The sequence below is a fragment of the Pteropus vampyrus genome, unplaced genomic scaffold (assembly GCF_000151845.1).
Source record: "Pteropus vampyrus isolate Shadow unplaced genomic scaffold, Pvam_2.0 Scaffold97, whole genome shotgun sequence".
Classification (NCBI taxonomy): domain Eukaryota; kingdom Metazoa; phylum Chordata; class Mammalia; order Chiroptera; family Pteropodidae; genus Pteropus; species Pteropus vampyrus.
In genome coordinates, this window is record NW_011888878.1 from 1,403,128 (window position 1) to 1,412,977 (window position 9,850).

The window sequence follows — 9,850 nt, forward strand, 5'->3', positions numbered from 1 at the left end:
AAAGGTTATTCCTCTAAATTTACTACACATTCTTTTTGTGAAGAATGTTTAATTAAAATTTTCATATGGCTAAAGAAATTGCTTTTAATGACTACCATGAATTCTAATAAAAGACATGCATACTTTTTATGCTCTGTGGCTTTACCCACATTTACCCTTGCAACTTTCCTTGTTGGACATAACTTTGGTCAGTCTGGGTTTTGTTTTGATATTTCTTGCTAAAATCTGCATCTTTCTCTTTTAAAAAATAATCTGACATCAAAGTATTTTTACTCGTGAAAACTCTCATCAACTGCTGTTTGTTTCTCTTTGGTAACATCACCAATCCTCCTGGACCTGGACGACCTTAGCAGGATATATTCTTTTCCCATGTTCTCCTATTCTATTTCCTGCAGCGTCTGATGTAAAACAGATTTTAAAGTTCATAATAGAACAAAGGTCAACATGAAAGACTCTAGGATCCTGGCCTTTGGTTTTGCTTCTGGTCTTTATTATTACAACAAATAGTTAGTTGAACTATTATTTTCCATGTCATATAAAAACATTGGAATGACAGCTCTTTCTTTTTAATCATAAATCAGGATTTTCAAAGGAGTCTCAAATATCTAAGAATAGGTATAAGGGGAAAAAATAAATAGTATAGCATAATCAAAATGAACTGTAACATTCTTAACATTTCTAAAAATCTGTGAAACAACAAGGATGCCATCTAAGTCCGTGATATTCTCTTTCTTTCCTGTTTTGGTCCAGAGAGTAATCTTCAGTCTAAAGCCGATCCCTCCACCAATGTCATGGATTCTATTCCCTGCTGCTTCATTGGGAACCTACACTGAGCATTTTCTCCTTCTATCTAGTCAAATTAGATCCTTTGCAGATTTTGAACATGCACCAATCTCATCCATTTCAAAATAACACTAGCCTCATCCCCTCTTCATAGCACCTACAGCTTCTGTCTAACTCTCTTCTCTTCTATACAGCTAGACTTCTCCAGTGGGTGGCTTATTCTACATCAATAGCTCACCTTCTTCTCCCTCCTTAACTCATTCCAGTCTACTTTTATTAGCATTATAATACCAAAATAAGTCTTTCTAAAGTCACCAAAATCCAAAGGCCATTTTTCAATATTCTTAACAGCAAAGAAGAATCTATCTTCCTTCTTGAAAACTCTTATTCTCAGCATCAAAATCCTACATAATAGGACAAAAATTATTAATGTCATATCTTTCCTGCAGATCTCCCCCTCTTACCCTCTCCCATGTCTTTCATCTCCTCACCCATTGTCCTCTTCTCAACCTGAGAAATCCTAGGTTCTTCTGCTATACCATCTTTTGGGATTTTGTGATGCATAATATGTAGAAAGAGGAGAAAAACAAAAAACCAACTGAAAAAATAGAATATTACAGAGGAGAGGAGAGGTATTTATATAATAAAGTATTGGGATGGTAGATAAAAATGAGAATGAAAAAGGCAAATATATTCTTTGCAAACAAAATAGGTGTACCCTTTATATTGAGCTTTTTTAAAATTATTATTCTGAACAAGATGAAAACTCACTGAAATGTTTTAGGAAAGAGACATTGTATCAGGTGAAATCTTATAGACATGAAAAAAGTTTAGAAATAAATTTTATTTAATATTTAATAATTAACTTAATATTTGGATATCTTTGAAGTTGTTGACATACTTGCAAGTAAGAGTTACAGATGTTTTGAAAATAGTCTTGGAGACCTGACTTTCACTTCAGATAAACTCATCTATTCCCACAGCATAGATTGGCTCCATGCAAATTACATCTAAATATATGTTGTCAACCTAGATATTATCTCTGAATTGTAGACTCAGATATTTACTCCCTAGTTGCTATTTCCACCTAGAGGTATAAACAGCAATACTAAAAACCAGAAGTGGAACTCATGACCTCTACTCTACATCTCTCTTCTACCCTCAAAACACATTCTCCTTGAGGGTTACGTATCACCCTGAATGCTGCTCCTGTCTATTGAGTTGCTCAACAAGTCTTGGACTCATTCAAGATGAATCATTAAAAAAAAGTAACACAATTTATAGTCCTGTGCCAGTTAGAATGTTTATAACTACAAATAACAGGATATCTAACCAAAGTGGCTTAATAATGACAGATTGTTATTTCCAATATCAAGAAATAAGAAAGTGGCAGTTTCAAGAATGACTAAGTCAAAGATATCACAACGCCATCAGCACACTAATGACTTCCATACCTCAACATTTGGCAGTTTATTCCATTAAAAGTTCAATGTGATTGGTATAGTTCTAAACATGTTATGTGATCACAATAGTAATCTACCAAGATAACAAAGAAAATAAAGAAATGGAAAAAGAGATACTAGGAACATGCTATCAGAAAGAAATCTTACGTAACAATATTAATATCAAGTTCATAGGTACTCATTCTAAACAAAATTTCTTCGGTTTGAATTCTAGCTCTACTGGATGCTAGCTGTGTCACCTTGAGCAATTTACTTAACCTCTCTGTGCTTTGAATGCCCCATTACTCCAATCAATTGATTTCTGTGAGAGTCAGTGATGGTACACAGCATTATGTATGTGACTCTGACGTGATCATAGCAATGCCACAGCCCCTGGCTACTATGCTTAGTCCATGTTACCTGAGCCAGGGCAATCAGAACTTTTACCAGGATTATTAATATTAAATTATAGTGTTATAATACTAAAGGGAAGAAAATCACCCTTCCTTCTGGAACTGCTGAATGTTCCACAATCTCACCTCCATTTTCACCTCTATAATCTAGAGAAAGCTTTCTGAACTGAAGAGACAATGTGGCCATAATCAAGAGAAAAGCTAAAATGAGAGATTAAGAGAAAGAAGAAGCATCCAGATAAGGTTGTAAAAGTCTAGCTCTACCTTCCCATTTATTTATTTTTAATTTTTATTTTTTTTAGGAAAGGCAACACTTGGTTGATCTTACAGATTGCAAGGACTAACTTGTCAGTTTACAATCCTTCATTTTTTTTATTTTTTACACCTACAGCACCTGGTCTTCCTAGATGGTCTCCCATCCAAGTATTAACCAGGTTTGACCCTGCTTAGCTTCCGAGATCAGACGGGATTAGGCTTGTTCAGGGTGGCATGGTCATAGACTTCTACCTTCCCATTTAGACAAGCCACAGTTCATGGCTTTTTTGGTCTCAGATGGATTAAAATGGATTTATTTCCTTACAGAGAGTAGTACTGTTTAGCTCTATATTTCATGGTACAAGCTGTTTGCGAGCTATGTTTTTAGCCTCTAACTAAAATAGCAGTTAAATTCTTCCATCAGTGTATGAGCCTTGAATAACCTTTCTCCAAACTTGGAACAGCAGCTGAAGCTCAAGGGACATGGACTAAGTAGAAGGAATTGGATTTGTAATTAAACCATATGAAAATAGGTCACTAGCATTATCCCTGAACACATAAAATTGCATTAATCAATTAGCATTGTGCCTGCCATGTAGTAGAGGTTCAATAAAGATTTGTTTCCCCTGGAAAAAATTTTTTAAGATAATATAAAAAGAAATAGAGACCCTCTATTTAGGATAAGTGACTCTCTCCAACATGGTACAGATATATTATTACCATTAGTCTCTATCTCAGTTTAAAACTTTAATATTTGAGTTTGACAATAAAAAAAAATGGATTTTTCTGGTCTTTTAAAATTGAAGATGCTACTTAAATTTTTCTTTATAATTTCAGATTTTGTCAGTATATGTATCTGGCTTGAGTATTTATCATGTTACTACTTTTCTACTACAAATTTATTTTACTGTTTTCTTATATCCATTCTTTCAAAATTATGTAGAATCCTGCTGTAAAGCCTCATAAAGTTTGAGTGAGTTATTCAACTTTCTACTACAGTATAAATTTATTTCATTGACATGTATCATATCAATATATTTTAAAAATTTCATGGATTCACTAGACAGAGAAGGGGACAGGGAAAGAGAAGAAAATAATATAAAACAAATTTGAAATTGAGGACTTTGAAAATACAATGCTTAATTGAAAGTGCATAGTAGAAAATGTTCCACTCTATCCCCACCTCAAGTAATACTGACATCTTAAAGAAGATATACCAATATAAAAATTAGACTGGAAATCAGGAATTATATAATTTTACTCCTGAATTTGTCATCGGTCAGTAGAATGAAAGATTTAAATGAATCATATTTTGAAATTCATTTATCACCTAATTTGGACAATCATAGTTCCTATGGGTTAAAATAAAAATGAACTCTATATTAGAATTAGATGATTCTTATCAAGGCAAAAGTCATACAAAGAAGTTAGGTAAAGAATTTTTTTGTGTCTTTCCAACTTCCTTTTAAGTGTTTCTCTTGCCACATAGATTTCTCTTTCCTCCCTTCAATCAGTTTGGCCCTTAATAGGGACTCCATACACAGTAGACTTTTCTTCACTTCCATGCTCTACAGCCTATGCCCTCCATTCCGTGGTTACATTGAGCTTCTCATTGTAGGCTCCAGCCAGGCCAAAGAAATTTCCTTGGGCAGTATCTTACGATTCAAATAACTTTTTTCATCTCTTCTATTTACTCAGTATTACATTATTTTGTTTTCCCATGTGGAACTTTGGCTTGTGTTAGATAGTAATAGTATATAATAGGTTTGCAGTTGTTACCCTTCCAAAGAATATTTTCATTTTGATAGGAATGTCTTACAATCATTAAAAGAAAATGGTATTGAACTGTGGGACTTGGAGCCCTACTACAAAGAGACTGCAGGTTAGTTAGGGAACTATTTGAGGAACGTGGAAAAAAAACAAGAATAATTTGTTTATCCATCTAAATGTAATCAAACTTGATTTTTTTAGTCAATGACAAATCATTATGAAATGTAAAATCTTGATCGAACGTTTCATTAATATCTCTAGTCTACTAACTTTTCCATCAATTTTATTGTCATGTTATAAGTTGGAATTTGGACGTGTTTTGGACTTTCCCCCACCTCCCTTCCTTGATGAGGGAAGAGGGTGTTTAAGTGATTGGAGGAAACATTATGGCTCCAGCAGGCATGACTGGATTTCTGGATTGTTTCTATAACTGGAGGGAGAATACACTTGCAGGTATTCCAGGCCATAGCTCTCTGAAAGATCCTCCCACATGGATTACTTAGCTTTTACTTTCATTTTGTATTAAACAAAAAGTCATTTGAGGGCTATTTAATGCTCTGGTTTGTGTTTTCCAATACCAGATAAAAGTAAAACAGATGAACCATTTGGGGGGTAAGGATTGGGAAATCCACGGCTGCTAAAATGCTTTAAACTTCCAAAATGGTTTTGTTTTTTTAAACCCATTTTCCATGTTCCAGCAGCTGTGGGTTTTCCCAGGGCTCCCCCTGTGGCTCAAAAGGGAGCTGCTTAATGCTTAACAGATGAGCCAATTGAGTTTTTAAATGCAAAATTAAACTTAAAGTGCACAAAGAGCACAGGGGAATCCACAGCCAAGAATAGACTGAAGGAAGAGAATGAGCCGCCAGCACTCGGCTGTGAGGAGACACAGGCTCCTCTATTGCAACTTGCAGCAAATGGGAGGAGGGTACAGGCACATTCATCTTTTAATCAACCCTCAAACAGGCTGTAATCATGCTTCATATCACCAAAAGATTTTTCATAACTTTTTTCAGATTTATTTATATGGTTATTTTTCTTTAAGAACAGAAAAAATATATAAAAACGAAATAGAGGGATGGGCTCTATGTAATACAAGGACAACCATGTTTGAACTCCATCAGGTTTGTTCTCTCAGTGAGTAAAAGCATTTGGTCCTTTGCATTTTTTTTTTCTTAGATCTGGGAACTTTATCTCCTGTGCTCTTGACACTCAGCATATCACCTAGATTCTCTCTTTGAATGTGAGGAGACAGAACAATGTGGACTCTGGATGGGACACAATTTACCAAATCACCAGATAAACCATTTTGTCTTTCATCAGAATATTTGAAAATGAGAAATAATTGAATTTTGGTCCTTAAAGGTAAGATTCAGAAAAAAGTTTTCACCATCTTTGACAATCTTCACTGATTCAAGACAAATCAAACACCTTTAAAAAATCTCTACTTTAATTATGTAAGTTGTTTTACTTAAAAGGCTCCCAACATCATCAAGACTAAAATTCCATGGGTGTACTTTCTTTTATTAAAAGTGGTAAAATTAACTGTAGGATTCCAGATTGTGGAAATCTTTTGGAGAGTCAACTTCATAATTGTAACAAGTTTTTCATAGTAATAAGTACATTGGCATTCCAGGATAAAATATAACTCCAGTGAGGCTTATTAGACCACATAACCTTTAAGATTTCTGGCCAATGCATACTGGAAATATAAATTCTTTAGTATGTGTATGTGTAGGAGGGCTGTCTCTTGTTCTCTAGTTCATTTTAATTGCATGTGGGGAATATTTAGAATAATTTGCAAAAGTCCTTTTGAGAAATGACAAACCCATTGGAAAACTTGTGTTGCTCAGATCTTGTATCCCTATTCAGCTTTTAAGCTAGGAAAGCATTGAAAATCTTTTAATAGCTCACTTTTGGAGAAATCATTTTGATGGATAGTAACCAAAATTGCTATTATCATGCCAGCAGAAATTTCCCGTTAGGATATCAAGAAGAGACTGCTGGAAAACTTAAAGTTTGCATTTGATACATCACCAAGTCCAGTAATGACTATTGAAGTCACGAAGGTCAATAAGCCTAAAAAAGTACACATATTTGTATCTGTATGTACTCACACATACACATACACACACCCCTACTTTTCTAACCTTATCTAAAGTTGCCTATTCAAATATAAATTACATTCCTTAAGCATTTTTACATCTTTCAAACTTTAAATTAAATTTTAGCTTTTGAGTGCTATATGGCTCACCCCAACTCTGCCAAAAAGAACAAAACAAACTCACCCCATCTCCCAAAAACATCTCAACAAAGTATAAAACATTATGTTTTAGTCTCAGTTCTCTTTCTGATAATGCCTGCCAACTCTTAATTGTTTAATGGAACAATTATTTTTACCTTAATCTTTAAATTTAAAGTATTGATTGTGAAATGGCGACTCCTAAAAAATAGATTGAGAATGAATATTTTCACTCTGCATTTGGAACTGTGTATTCAGAGACTTGTTCCACTTAGGCAATCAAACCCACTTAAGTCATTGACTATATCCAGCCTTGTCAGTTGGCCTGAAGGAAAGATACTGATGAGGTTGGGCTCCTGTGAAAGTAATCATATGGTTAATTGCTTTAGTGTAAACCTAACCATTGTGATTAAAGTCTAGGACTTGTGTTTAGGTAGAGCAGAGCTTCCATGCTTCAAGGCACTCCTAGGCAGATCTAGTACTCTCCAGGCCTAGAGAAAATGTGCTGAGGCATCAGTACATTTATTTCCCTGAGGGATTGCAGTGTTTGGGGATCAATCATTAGACCATATTCAAAGAAACTAGATTAATTTGAATATGTAATTATTGGATCATATATTCATATATTTGTAACCTCTTTGAAAGGGTGATCTTCTAAATGTAGATTTTTAAAAAAAGAACATATTTAAAACTTGGCGTATTTGTGCTTGAATTTAATGCAAATTCATGCTCGCCCCCAAAGCATCTTGAACCTGTCATCTAATAATTATACATGCCTCTGTACTGCTATTGGTGCTCATGGACATAAATCAAAAAGACAATCTTTTATACTCCTTAATAAAATGCTATAGCTTATCTTTCCACAATTCCAAATTTAGTTATTTCTCATAGAATTTGATTAGCAACAGTTAGGTCACATTTTAAATATATACACACGGACATACACACATGTACATATAAATGTGTGAATGTATACTTAGATTAACTTTAATGCACATAACATTTCAAAACTTTTGTTTAATCTTTTTTTTTTTTAATTATATACATTCAAAATTACTCATCTCCAGTGAAATGTTGGCTTCGGAGTTCACTTTTTATAGGGAAATTCTAAATCATTAAGGTGATAGAATTCTTTCTCTCTTTGTTTTTTTTTTTCTTTCTTAAATTACCCAACATACTTTTGGAGCTTTCACAAATGAAGGCTAACATGCATTGATGCATTAAAAAAAAATAGCTATCCATGTTTCGGTAATTCAAATTCAACACCATTTTGAATAGCTTTTTTAAATACTCCTGGGAGCCACACAAGGGTAATTGATGATGACTTCAAATTACTTGCATCTTATTTATCTTAAAATCTATCCCATAATCTGCTACTACATTATGAACAATATCATTCTGTCAGTTGTAAAAACAATGAAGTTTTATTAATTTAATGGCATTTATTGTTCTTCTATAACCTCATAAAATCTGACCCCTGTGTATATAAGGTATTAAAGAAACCTTACTTTCTCAGAAATAGATGCAGTTATTAAAATTTACCATTTTAAGAAATGTTAACAAAAAGTGGACATATTATAGTATAGTCTTCATCATTTTGCATTGTTCTCCAAACAGTTGCCTTCATTTTCAGGGTGGATCCATGAATGTTAATAGCAGACGCATCACGTGCAGAAGCTGGGAGCAAGCAAGCCATGTTTGGAATATAGATTCTTTGTAGGGAAAAATCTTACACAAAGCATAGTACATCAAGTGCTTTATTTCCAAAATGGAACCTCTCTCTTAGACCAATTGAACTCAATATTCCCTACCACTGTAAAATTTGTTCAAAAAGAGTTAAATATTAAAATTGAATGGGAAGAAATAAAAAAATAACCTATTCCCCAATGTAAAACTCAAATATGCAAATATGAAAATGAGGGGGCTCTGCTTCTTCCCCTTATATAACTGATTAAATTGTCACTGCTGGAGATTACATGGGTTTTTATTCCCTTTACAGCCATATTCAATTGGACAGACAGAAAAATATATTGCCACAGACGAGACCCACCACCTGGGTACACTGTGCTTCCAGTTGCCTGCAGAGGTCTTGTCCAAAACTTTGCAGCTACCCCTTTGAAAAAAGAAAAGTATTAGATGTGATCACTCTTGACAGACTGTATGATCTCTAAAGTCCTTTCCAAGTTGGAGATTTTAGTAAGACAAAAACTCCGCCTCTCGTTACCAGATATTAGCCTGCAGTTTACTACCCACATAACAAACCTTCACTAGCATACCCCCTTTTTATATCTTTCCTGAAAAGATTTCATTCATTTTGCATGAGAATTTCATTTTTGAAAATATCATTGGCTCTTCTTTTCCTGTGTTTGCACTTCATTTCCTAGCCGATTGATGAATTTATCAGTTTTGACACTGAACCTACTCCTCCCTCATTTTTGCCCAATTGTCCCTTCCAGATGGAATTATTTGATTCATGCAAAAATTAGATATAGAAACAGAAGGATTACCTTTGCTTCTCTCATGTCTTGCCGCGGTTTGGAAACGGTTCTCGCAGTCAGCCTGAATGTAATAGAAGTTAGTGCTCAGTGACGATGTCGCCTGCCTGTGCCACTCTGCATCGAAAGCTGAGCAGAGAGCTGCCTCCAGCTGCAAGCAAGGGGCCTCAGTGTTAAGGACACACAGATCTACTTTGTTAATGAGATCTTTTCTCTGGTGCACAGAGATGTAGCCACAAGGACAGTGAGATTTAACAACCAAAAAAGGTGGTAGGATGATGTTTTGAAATTGGAGCATTCAGAAAAAAAAATAACAACAGCAAAAAAATAGTGAGCAGATGCTTCCTTGCAAGGACAAGTGAACAGGAACAAGTCTATTTGCCTTTAGATTTGTAGTAGATATATTCGTGTTACTTTGCTATAGAAGGGAAAGAATTGATCCCCAAAGAATTT

At 34.4% G+C, this 9,850-nt stretch overlaps 1 pseudogene; it reads right to left on the reverse strand.

The window, feature by feature from the left end:
- Nucleotides 1–3,020: 3,020 nt before the first annotated feature.
- On the reverse strand, nt 3,021–3,139 carry LOC111742625 (annotated as a pseudogene).
- Nucleotides 3,140–9,850: the final 6,711 nt, after the last annotated feature.